The 12,444-nt window shown below is 39.1% G+C and overlaps 1 protein-coding gene across 1 annotated transcript in view; it reads left to right on the top strand.

Annotated features, from left to right (window-relative positions):
* The window catches only part of COL8A1 (collagen type VIII alpha 1 chain), an 88,310-nt gene that overhangs the window by 53,735 nt on the left and 22,131 nt on the right, over window positions 1-12,444 (top strand). The window contains exon 3 of the mRNA XM_041463700.1: window positions 1,374-1,488. The gene's annotated coding sequence lies outside the window, so the exon portion shown is untranslated. The remainder of the gene's footprint in view (window positions 1-1,373; window positions 1,489-12,444) is intronic.

A 12,444-nucleotide genomic window follows, 5' to 3' on the forward strand; every position in this document is an offset into this window, starting at 1 on the left:
AGCCGGTTTCCATTGGGAACTCAGTACTCCTTCCTTTCCAAATGCTTCCTGCCCCTAAGGTTTGCATGGTCTCTTGGTGGCCAGGCTGCCTGGGGTCCACTGGCTGTTGGGGTACAGGGCAGTGCTGCAGCACAGCCCTGCAGAGGTCAGGAGCTACTGCTCTGGAATTTGCATGCTACTGCTCTTGAAGTTACATTTTGCCCTGGCTGATAAAATGCTTAACGTAAATTGAGAGATACCTTTGGGTGTCATTGGCTCCTTGGAGTTACTGTGATTGGTGGGAAACCAGTGGCTCTGGAGAGAAAAACACAGGCAGGGAAGATGTAGGCCAAGTACCTCATTTCAACCACAAAGCAAATCGGCACAGGAAAAGCGATCCCCCTGCTTTTCCATGAGCTGTTTTGCTGGAGCCCATGGCTCCCTGTGGGACAGATGCTGAGCAGCAAGTGCAGTGCATGGTGAGCAGCTGAGGGCAGGGGCTATGCAGAGGGGTTCAGGGCCCTCCCCAGCTCTGATCCAGCACAGCACTCGCACATGTGCTCACTCCAGCTGGAGCACACTCATCCAGAATTCTCCATCTACAAATGAACCCTAAACGGCTCGATGGCAGCTGAACCCAGCAAATCACAGGGACTCTTCCCAGTCATGTCAGTGGGATTTGTGTCAGGCAAAGCACATAGGACTTGGTAGCAGCTGTGTGAGAATGATCAGAATATAAAATACAAAAGCAGATTTTATTTTATATAGAACACTTGTATTGTCTGTGGCTCCCCTTGTTAGTATCCTCACATTATGAGTGCAGTAATGCCTGGGACTTTGGTAGTTTCCAAGCATAATGCCTCTTGGGAACTAATGATTTTATTAATGGATTGCATGGAAGGGTTTATATGTACATTTTCATGGGCACGACACACATGGAGAAATACAAGATTAGGTAAAAGTTTTTCATTTGTATTTCAGACTGATAATTTTATACCTTGTAATCTGAAAAAGTTATGCAGTGTCTCTGTAGAAGGGTGGGAACAAGGCTCAAGGCACTTTTGAAATCCAAACCCATCTTTTGATTTACGGCATAATTATTACAGGATTGCCAACAAAAACACCAAACACTAGGATTTTTGGTCCATAGTCAAACTGCTACATCAGTTTTCACAAGCACTGAGTAACTAAAAAGGCTACTCAGAGTGAATGAGTTGGCAGGTTTTCATATTTCTGAAGAGTAGACCTTGAATAAGAAGCTGGAATAGGGAATTAAAAGACTAGGTTAAGCCACTATGTTTAAAAATTTTGACTAATGGTTCTTGATGTTTCTGGGGGGGGTAAAAAAAGGATTATTTGCTCATACATTTCTTAAAAGCTTTCTTTTCCCCTAGGACCAACCTAAAATCAACAAAGTAACACTGGGCCTAACACAATCAGGAAATCTGTGTCTCTTAGTGGGAAAAGCAACCAACCTGTCCATCTTCTGCCCTGTCCCAAAACCTCAATGTAAGTAAGCTTTGTAATGTAAGCTTTTGTAATGTAAGCTTTGCAGTCCTAAGTGAGTTCTATGTAATGCCAAAAACAAAGCACAACAGTTTAAAATGTTGACAACTTAAGACAACGTTGACATTTTAAGACAACTTTGAAGTTGTCTTAAAGCCATCACCTACACAGGATTTGATAAGTTATTCAAGTGTTTGCTATACACCAAAGCTTTTGAATTTTGAGTGGAAAATTATTCGGTACATAAATTTTGGTGATCATCCTCAGCAGCACTTTTTATCATAGACAAAGAAATCTACCCTTTCAGTCATTCTCCATTCTCCATTTCAGTTGTTTGATAGGAGAGAACATGTATGCCATTTGGCATATTTGTGTTTCTGTAAAGAAGCTTGGTTTTATCTTGGAACTAGAGTGAGCCACGCTGTTGATGTGCTTTTGTTCCCCAAAATGCATATGTACATGTGTCCACTTCCAGATGTATGTACCTGCTAAAATATACAGCAGTAACATTCATTGAGAAATCCATACTTAATACAATGTTTAGTTTAGCTCAGTAATGAGAAGAATATGTTAAACATGATTCCAAGCCTTAATGGAAATTTTCTGACGAGACATTAGCTCATACTGTCCACGGTCATCTTATGCCTATGAGTATTGTTTGTTATCAAGTGTAACTTCTGGAAGAAAAAACGCATTATTGCTTAACAAGTTGCATTACAGTAGTGTCCTGCACTGTTTCGGTTTCTAGAAAGCTAATTAACTGAAAGAATCCACATGGTAAGAATTAATCATGGAAATCCCTCAGACTTTCTGGACATATTTTAAGGAGGATGAGTGCCACATTCAGTAGCTTTTCTCGCTTGCGGGGAAGTCATATGCAATTTGTCTGAGATGAAAAACCAGCAGAGTCACACAAACATGGGAACCCACTGGGGAGCTCTGAACTATGAACTCTGTGGGGAGGACTGGTGCAGTGACAGGATTTTAGGATCTCTCGCCATTCCATGGCTGGAGCTGTCCCTGGTAACTGTTTTCACCCAGCATCAGCTGCTGTGACCTACCCTACGTCAGCTGCTAGAAAAGTCTAACAAGAGAAAAAAGGAACAAAAAGAGAAAAAAAAATGCTCAAGACTCTAGCCCACAAACTACTGACAGAGAATAAAACACTTCTCCATTTCTACTTTCTCCCAGAGCATCCATAAAGTTTTAGAGCCCATCCACTTAAGAAAACATCCATCCAAGAATGGCAGTGGACTTTGATAATTCAGCTGTGAAGTTTCTGTAGCAGTTGATGAAAAGACAGTGTAACAGCACTGCTCTGTTCATTAGTAATTTCTTCAAATCTTTCAATAAATATCTTCTGGTGTTACATAATTTAGATCACTTTTTAAAAGTATTGAGTTTTTCAGTGGTTTAGAGTCCTTTATTACAACAGGTGAAACAGTAATATAAGCTATTAAATATAGCTGCTAGACAGAAAAAAGCAACAGTTAATTTAAGCATTACAAATTAGCACCCACTACTTTTCATGAGTGGCAAAATTGCTTTGAGAAAAACACTGTCCTCAACAATTCACAGATATCAAGGAACAGAGAATTAAAGGGAAGACAAACTTAAAAAGAGGTTGAAAGTTCTGGAAAATATTGTTATTTCCTTTTTTTCTTTTAATCTGTTCCAGTGAATGGAGAAGAATTTCAGCAAAACATTCAGATCTGGATAGAAATATACCTCAAATGGAAAGGAAACAAAGCCCTCTATCTGTAGCAAGAATACAGAAAATTTTCAGACTTGATCATCAGCTGGCAGATAGATCTAAAAGGCATTTGGGTCAAATAGAAGTCCTGAGCTGCTACCAAAATCAACAGTCTAATTGTCTCAGCTGAAACTGGGGCTTAGCTGTTGGGTTTCCTGTAACTACGTCTTGTCACAAACAGCTCTGTGAAGTTTTTCCTCCAATAATAAAATAAAATACAGCAAAATTAAGATAAATACAAGAGACAATGAAGATGAGTATACAGTTCCCGACATAAGGAGGGGAGCAGATGTTAGAGAAAACTCATGAAGATATCAAAATAGTTCTTGTCAGTTCTATATGGTTGACATGACAGTTCTTTAAAAATAAACAATCAAACATCTGAAAGTAATTGCTAGACTAAGGATTTTATTTTATTTAAGCAATAAGGTATTTTAAAAATATACTTAGAATGTCAAGCTTGCTTCAAATTGCTTTGGTTTTCTGCACAGTGTCGTGGTAGTCACTACCCACCCAAAAGTGGTATTTTAATAATATTTTTTAATTGAAAGACAGCAATTGAAATGAAGAAAGCAAAACTGTTCAGAAGGGTTACCAGAATGCACAGCTTGACTTCAGACACTTTCTAATCTGATCAGGAAGCAAAATAAAAAAAAGAAAACTATGCTGAATTCAGAGGCACTGTGTCAGATTATAAAGTTATGCAATTTTATGTGGATTCACTGAGGTCGTATCTCAAAATCCAAAGCAAACCTAAGTGACTGAAAGTAATGTTTCTGTTTATATAGTCTGATATTTTTTCTGTCTATCCTTTTTCCTGTTGAACTGCCTTTTATGCCTCTCATTGTATAAACCTCTTGAACATAGGCATCTCCTCTGTCCACAGTTTCCTCCTCATTTTCTTGTGCTTTATGTGCCTCCATTCAATCCCTGCTTATCTGATAGCAAGGATCATTTTACTGGTCTGCCTTTTCCCTGTCTGACTTGGGGAGCTGGAAATACTGGAAGACTTTTAGTGGAACCTAAACCTCAAATTACTCAAGTATTTATGGAAATGTTACCTTACATTTCCAGGACCATTTATTTTAAATAGGAGTCAGTTGCTGGACTCCTTCACTCACTCATGAAAACCTAGCTTCAGACTCCTCACAGCAGCTTTGGATGGGAGGAAATTAAAGGAGAATTACAAAAGAAAAATCTTTTCCAAACATAGCAGTGTTATTCAATAGCTTAGAAATTTACCTGTTGGTGAATGTGGTTTCTTTAACTAATCCAAGCATTATTGTGAATAAACCCAATGGTTACTTTTGTCTGTGTTTTGAAGAAAAGGGGCTTGTTTAGGGCTTTAGTAGTGATAATTGACACAAAAAGCTCCAGTACAGAAGAACACATAAAAAGAACAGGAGGAACTTGCCTCCACGAATTATTAGAATTGGGGATGTTGTATAGAATCCTCCTGCTTGCTGTTAGTAATGATGGTGATAAGTTTATGATCCCAGGCTGTGCAGAGCAGAGATCTGAGGAACCTGCTGCTCACTAAATTCTCTGCTTCCGAGTCCCCCTATGCCCCAGACCAACTCACATGAAAAGAACTTGAAGGCAGTAGGCAGCAGATTTTTAGTCTAGTAATGGGAAGTTTGTGGAAGACTGGAACAATGTGCCTCTCTGATTTGGGAAACAGTTATACCAAACAATAAATGTTCTTATAGGTTTTGCATTATGCATAAATCCTCCTGTTTATATGCTAAAGCATATGGTTTATTAACCACTAACTCATTAACAGTAACATATAGAGCATACAGCTGCCATCTTCACTTTGCCAATGTTTTCCACACATTTTCCATAGCTTTCACATTCAGGAAAAAGTAACACTAAGTGAAAGGTCTTCTTTCAAAAGCCTCATTAACAAAATGTACCAATGAAATGATTCCTTGTGAACTCAGTTTCTTTTGGAAACACCAATGTATTTTCTGTGCAGAAGTCTCTCAGGAAATGGCTCATTTTAAGACAGTTTTCTAGACCCTAAAGAGTTCAGACACAACTCTATTAATGCCTTTGCCTTGTAAAGTTCAAGGAATGCTACCACAGTGTGAAATGAAATTTGAAATACTTTAAATATTTGAATAGTCAGAATAATTACCCATCTAATACTAAGAGTTCACCTAAAACATTTGGTATATAATTCAACCTTCTATTTAGTTTCAAAGGAATTTTCTGTAGCTGTCTGGTTTATTTAAATAACTTATTAGGCTGTCCTGTTTTAATTGGCAAAGTTACGCAAATAGCAACAAATACTACAGTTCACGGTAGTCTTCCATAGGAACAAGAATGGTTGAGGTCTAAAGGCACCTCTGGAAGTTACCTTGTCCAATCCCCCTGCTCAGGCAGGGACACCTAGACTGGTTGCCCAGGACCATGTCCAGAAAACGTTTGAATTATTTCCCATGATGAGACTCCACAACTTCCCTGGCAACTGATGCCAGTGTTCAGTCACCCTCACTTTTCTACTCCCTCTACTCACTCTCACAGTTTCTACTTTATACATCTGAAATGTCCTTTGCACTTGTTCTCTGCAACAGTCTAGCTCCTCATTTACAAGGGTGGATGAATGTTGAAGCACAAGGCTGAAATCAGGGATATTTCATTTAAGAAGGCGATGCAGTTCTTTGCTGAATGTATTTTGGACCATTTAGTCGGCAGTCACCTGTATGTTCCTGTCTTAATGGAAGATGGTGTAAATGGAGTCAGCTGTGCAGCAGCAAGGATTCGGGACACAACTTGGGCATATGAGCTATGCCAGCTGATGGCAAAGCTAAGACTTTTTATAGAATGTTTTCTGCTTTGGGTGCAAACAGCATATTTCATGCTACTTTCCTTGCATTAGAGCCATTTTTAAGCAATCCACAGAATGGAGACTAAATATTTTGAATGTGCAAAAGGTCTGGTGTGTGCTCAGGTCCCCCCTCCTGTGCAGTGTTTGTGAAGCTGTCCCTTGATAAATGACAAACTGAAAAGACAAAGAAAAGGCAACAGCTTGTAGCCTCTGCTGACAGTGTAAACAGAAATTTGAGTTTGGCAGACAAAGTTCACAGTTTGCAGTGAAAGGTCATAAGGATTTCAAGCATTTTTGGTATTTTGTCTCTGCTGTCTGCTCAATATCAAGCAAATAAAAAACCCCTGATAGACAGCTTCCAAATCTGTATACTTGGCATCCCTGCTCAGCCTGAAGGAACATGGGAATTTCTGTCTTTGGCATTCTACAATTACTTTAGGACACGCCATCCTAACAAAGCTTTAACACTTACTCAGTCCCAACTTTTGATGTGATGTTTGGTAAGCTAAAAGGCTTACCCAGCTCAGGTAAGCCCAGTGGTCTGCAGTTTTTCTGCTAAAAAATTAGCATGATGAGGAAGGGTTACATAATATGTTAACTCTCAACAGGATATGTTTGTTTTTTCCCAACCATTGTACACACTAAAATACATCAAAAACTTTTGTGAGAAATCTCCTACAATCTGCAGTTGAACCAAATGAGACTTGGAGGTGTCTGACTTTTTATTATTATATTAAATTTTTGCCTGCAGTGAGTTTATTCCCTCTTTTGGATATTATTAACATCTCTTTTAGGAAAGGTTTAGCTCTGGCCTCAAAAACACTGACAGTGACATTTTTATTTCCCAAACTCAATTAAATATATACCAAGTGGAGATTGTTTTCCTGGAAGTATGTAAACTCAGAAATCTAAAGAAAAGTTATATTACCTAGGTACCTCAGATGTGACTGCAGCCACTGCTTTTTGTAAAATCACTACTTGCTGTATTCAGGACTGTGCTGTGGAAATGGAAAAAAAATCTTCTGTAGTAATCTTGTCTTTGGGTGCACATCTCCTGGACTCAGAATATTCAAAGATATCTTAGGAGTGTGATTGGGATTAAATAGTAAAAATAGGACAGTGGGTGAGCCAGGTGTTGGCTGATTGTTTGTTTTTTTTTTTTTTTTGCAAAGTGTAGCCTTTCAATCTTCCAAGCAAGCTTTTTCTTTGTGTTCCTAACTTCACAACCTGTGGCATATCTCAGCATGATCAAACATGAGGAGATTGTTGTGCACACTGTGAGTGCCAAACATCCAAGCGCACTTTGTGTCTACAGGTGCTGAACATGCCTGGTGGGGTTTTCCCTGTTCCTCCCACAGGCATACTTGACAATGTCATGAGGGATCTATTTCCAAACTCAGATGCACACATACTTTGCACACCTTGTCCTTCAGGCTCGGGCAGAATACCCATTCCAGTCACTGTGCAACTTATTCCTTCATATCCTTCTTGAGGCACATATTTTTGTACCTTGAGATACTAATTTCTTTACGGTACCTAAAACCTGATGTCCTTTGTGCCTGGCTCAGAAGTTTTGTTACCCAAACGAGTAACAGTGGTTGTGAAGAGCTGAAGCTTTAAGGTCTTGCCAGACAGTCCTCCTTTGACTTCCTTCTCCTTTTGATTTCCTCTCCCCTCTCACTTGTTACCTAGATGTGGACAGTTTTTCTCTGAGATTCAGTAGTGCTGAATGGAGCAGAAAAGATGCCTGAATGTAGGTGTTACCTCCTCCTGCCATGGCCAGATGTGGAATACATACACCATTTCACATTGGATTAAACTAAGTCAGGAATGGATATGGCCCCTAAAAGGAAGTTATAATGGATAGGAGCTGCAGACACACTCAAACTTTGTTGTCTTTTCCCCCTAAATCTAGAATGGTTAAGATCAAAGGGCTGACGCTTACCATTTTCTACTCACCAGCAGAAAAATCTGCAGATTTTGCTGTGCTCAGAGCAAAGCACATTCCAACATGACACATTTCCATGATAGCTAGAAAACAAAACCTTTTGACAAATGAGAGAGAGTCTAAAAAGTTAAATACAGTCTAAAAGACAGGAAGGCAGAAACGACTAAAAGGAAAGGTATTTGTTAATGCTTAGTTTATATAATATTTGCCCTCACCAACACAAGGAATACAGTGCTTGTAATGAGCTCTCTGTAGGTGATCAAAGTACCTGAAAGAAAGGCAGACTCTCCTCATTCAAAAGCACAGGAAAACACTGTGTCTTAAAATAGGATTTTACCATTACCAGAAAAAAATATCTTTCATTTATCACAACACTGAAAGCGTCGTAACACAGCTGTGCATCGGCCAAGAGGCCCCACAGCACCTATATAAAGGACAGTTATGTGAGCATCTTTTTATTATTTTGCTTTTCTTCTTTGAAACACAAGAGGAGCATTAGACCTGTGTCTGTGCTGAGCGGATGGCTCACGCCACCTGCAGGGCAGCTTCAGCACCGAGACGTGTCTGCTCCCGAGGAGTGCCCGTGAAAACCCAAAGCCGTTTCCATCCTGATCAAAAATTGCTCCAACAGACATTTGAACTGGCTGTAGCACCTGTCAGTATTTACATACATATAAGAAACATTTCTATAAGAAACATTTGATCTTCAGATGCTACACCGTTTGCTTGATTTTATAAATATACTTTATAAATATTTTAAATACCCCATTTTTTATCGTGGTTACAGATAAGTTTACAATGACATCTAATTCTCCTTTGTTATTGCCACAGATCAGTTACAGTGACTGTATCTGGATTCAGAAAAATTATACAAGATGGGTTTTAAATGCCAAACCCATTCTGTCTACTAAAGACTGCAGTAGGGAGTATAATAAACCCCAAAGTTTACAAAGCTGCAATTGCTCATAAGAGTTGACCATCCCTGAACTGCCCTGTGCAGTGTTTGCATTAAGCCAAGATGAATCCCAGAGTGCAGCTTTGGTGCTGAAGAGGAAAATGCCTTGGATTGTAGCTGTTCCTTAGGACAAGCACTTGTTTCCTTAGTACTAATACAATTGCCTTTAGAGAACTGTGCAAGTACCAGCCTTCCCATTGCTTTCAAAGGCTCATTTCTATCACCCATTTCAGCTCTCTTTTTGCTCATTAGCACTACCTAGTCCTTAAGTCATAACAGGTCACCTCCAAAAGCAGGTCACAGCCTGCTGAGCTTGAAGCTGGGGCCACTGATGGTGGTAGGAGTCCTTCCCCCTAGAGCAAAGAGTTAATCCTCTGGGACAGCAGCCCCAGGCTGGCTTGATTTGCTATCCTGGGAGAGGGTGGAGGTGGAGGAGCCAGAAACTGCATATGTGAAACCATAAGGACTGCAGCACCCCTTCCCCACCCAGCCAGAGCACTGGAAACAGCCTGTGGCAGGAGGCCAGTGCATTCCCAAGACATGGCTTCCCCATGCATTTTACCCAAATCATGCCCTGCTTTGTCTTGTCTTCCTTCAGCAAACCGGGCTTTTTACAGCATGACAAGGACTTACATGATTAAAACAAAAAACTATTCCAGACCATATTACACTGTTTTCTCTTTTTTAATGTACTAATTTGCAGAAGGTCAGTGTGATTTTTGGTCAATGCTTCTTTACCCTCTTCACCTCCTATTCCCCAGGACTCGTGAAGTCTCAATGTAAGCCATATTGGAAAGTTTGCAGTAAGGTGGGCTCCCTTCCTGTTTGTCAGGAGATAAATTAGCTACAAACATGAAGCACTGGTTCTGTTCAGCCATGATATCCCAATTTTACACATGGACACTGCCATTGATGCAGTGGAGGATTCTTTTAAATAACACTACTCAGAGATGAGCATCAGGGCCTAAACTTTACTCCTCCCTCACAAAGTGTAGAGTTGTTGTAAAGTTTCCTTCCAGTTAAGACCTGTTATCTTCTTGACAAATGTCTTTTCAGGAAACAAGTCTTTTGCATATCACAGCCTTGAAGAGAACCTGAAGAAATGTGTCTGCTCATCAAGACTGACTTGTGGTCTCTGTGTGGCTTTATCTGAAGTCAGAGGTTCAGAGACACCTGTAAACAGTCACCTGAAGGGACTGGAAACTGTGGGAAACAATGCAGTGCATAAAAGAGCTTACTGCCACACTTAGAGTAAATTCATTTGGGAAAAGTGTAAGCCAGTACTTCCTTAGTTTTCTTGGGGCAGCATGTTCTCCTAGGAGATGGGAACAGTATTTCACAATTATCATTTTCTAACCCACTCCCCTCCAGCACTGTAGGAAGAAAGAATATCTGATGAGAACAGTAAACATTCAGCATGTGCCTGTTTCACCATTCTGAATCAGAGCACCAGTCCCACATTCAGAGATAACAACTGTGGGAGGCTGTGTTTTATCTGCAGGAAAAACACTGGCTTTTCTGCACACTAACACTTCAACTCATTTACAATGAGCATCCTTTGGCAGCACACAGATGAACAAGGTCATAGAAGTGTATTTTAAAATGTGGTAATTCAAATTGGGTTTTTCTTGAGAAGCATCTATGTTAAAATGACAGTTACACTGTTGCATTTCTTCACAAGACAATTCAATTTAGGATTATTATTTTCAGTCAGTGAGGCATCATTACCAAGAGAGAACAAGCCTGAACTATGAGAAAGTTTAAAGCATCTTAGTAATGAGTTTAATATATTTGGAAGCCCTGGATCCTCCCATGCTTTTTTTGCACTAATTTTCTGTGCTTGGACAAAGATCAAACATAATTGTGTAGCCAGCACACAAATATGCATGATCACTTTGGTGAAATTATAAAAAAGGCTAACATCTAACTTGTCCATTTCATATTATTTGGCAAAATAATGATGTAATTAAATGGATTTAAGTACCAAAAACATATGTATCCATTTACATTTAAACTTTTTTCCTCCCCAATTTACAAAATAATGCTTTTGTTAGAGAATAAAATTCAACGAGCTTCACATGTAACTGGTGGAATTCTGTAACTCAATTATTTCTTCATCACAGTGGGATGAGAAGCTTCAGCACACAAATAATGTAGCAGATTTATAGACCTGATTGCAGCACTGACACTTAGCCTGCAGGCCAACGAGGAGTAGCCTTTTCCACAGGTATGAAGTGGGTTTTCTGGTGGCATCAGCTAATCCATGATGAAGGATGTGAGTAGAACATTTACAGCCCTACTTCCACCTAAATCGAGAAATCTTTGAAGTATGATATGTTGATTTCATGAGTGTTTAAAGAAAGCTTCTGCAGGCAATGGGATCCACATGCATGTTTTCTTGGGAGTTCCTTGTAAAACAATAGTCCAGTCTGAATAAGTATGTATTTTTAATGTGACAGGCTTACATTACAGGTTCTTTCCTAATTCTCCTACTGCCTGTAGGTCTGTACACCAACAGAGACATCCAAAAGCTGCTTTCATTTAATCAAATGGGATCTTTGTTGCCATTTGAAAAAAAAAAAAAAAAAAGTCAGATATATGAAATAATGTCTGTTCTCATTACATTTCTAGCCCAATTTCCACGAAGACTTTGGGATAGTTCTGAATAGATGAAAAGAATGATAAGAAAAACATTTCCTTAAAAGAAAATTATTAAAGGCAAGCAACACTCCCACTTATCTTCCAACTCTTCCATATTTGGAAAATTTCCTTTTAGCTCAGAGGGGCTAGGCTAGTGAAGCTGTTCATCTGGGACATCCCATTAAATGTCATAACTAGCAAGATAAGTTGCAGTAAAATGGACTCAGTAACAATCACTGTTGTCCACTTCAAACCAGATACATTAACCACTCTAATAATTTTTACAGCAGAATACCAATATCAATAAATTAGGCACATGCAAAAGTTGGGACTCAGTGATATTGGTTTTTCTCCTTAAATGGGAGTTACCTCCACTGCAGTCAAAATGCTTCTATAACTGAGTACAGAATCTGGGCCAGTAGTGGATACCTGTTTACTTAGCTGCACAATAACTGGCCAGGGTTTGAGTATTTTTAAGTTAATACAAACCAGAGTGATTCTAATTTTACTGCCTGAAAATGGTAATTTCATAGATCTAAACTGACATTTTTTCCTTGCCAAAATATTTTACACTGGCACTTACTGTTGGAAAGACTTAATTTTTTTTTCTACTGCCAAGAATTGAGTAAAAGTCAACCAAATTATTCAGTTCTTAATTGAACAAAATTCTCATTGTAATTTTGCTTGATTAGGAAAAACAGGCTACAGTCTACTGCATGGATAACTGTCTGGGTATGTATAAGTTGAGATTAACTTAAAAATATTTAACAACTAGCAAATTTTATACAGGTTACAGTTCTCATTGAAATTAATGGTGTTACCTACAAATG

Source organism: Pyrgilauda ruficollis, unplaced genomic scaffold (assembly GCF_017590135.1).
Source record: "Pyrgilauda ruficollis isolate IOZ18807 unplaced genomic scaffold, ASM1759013v1 scaffold17, whole genome shotgun sequence".
NCBI lineage: Eukaryota > Metazoa > Chordata > Aves > Passeriformes > Passeridae > Pyrgilauda > Pyrgilauda ruficollis.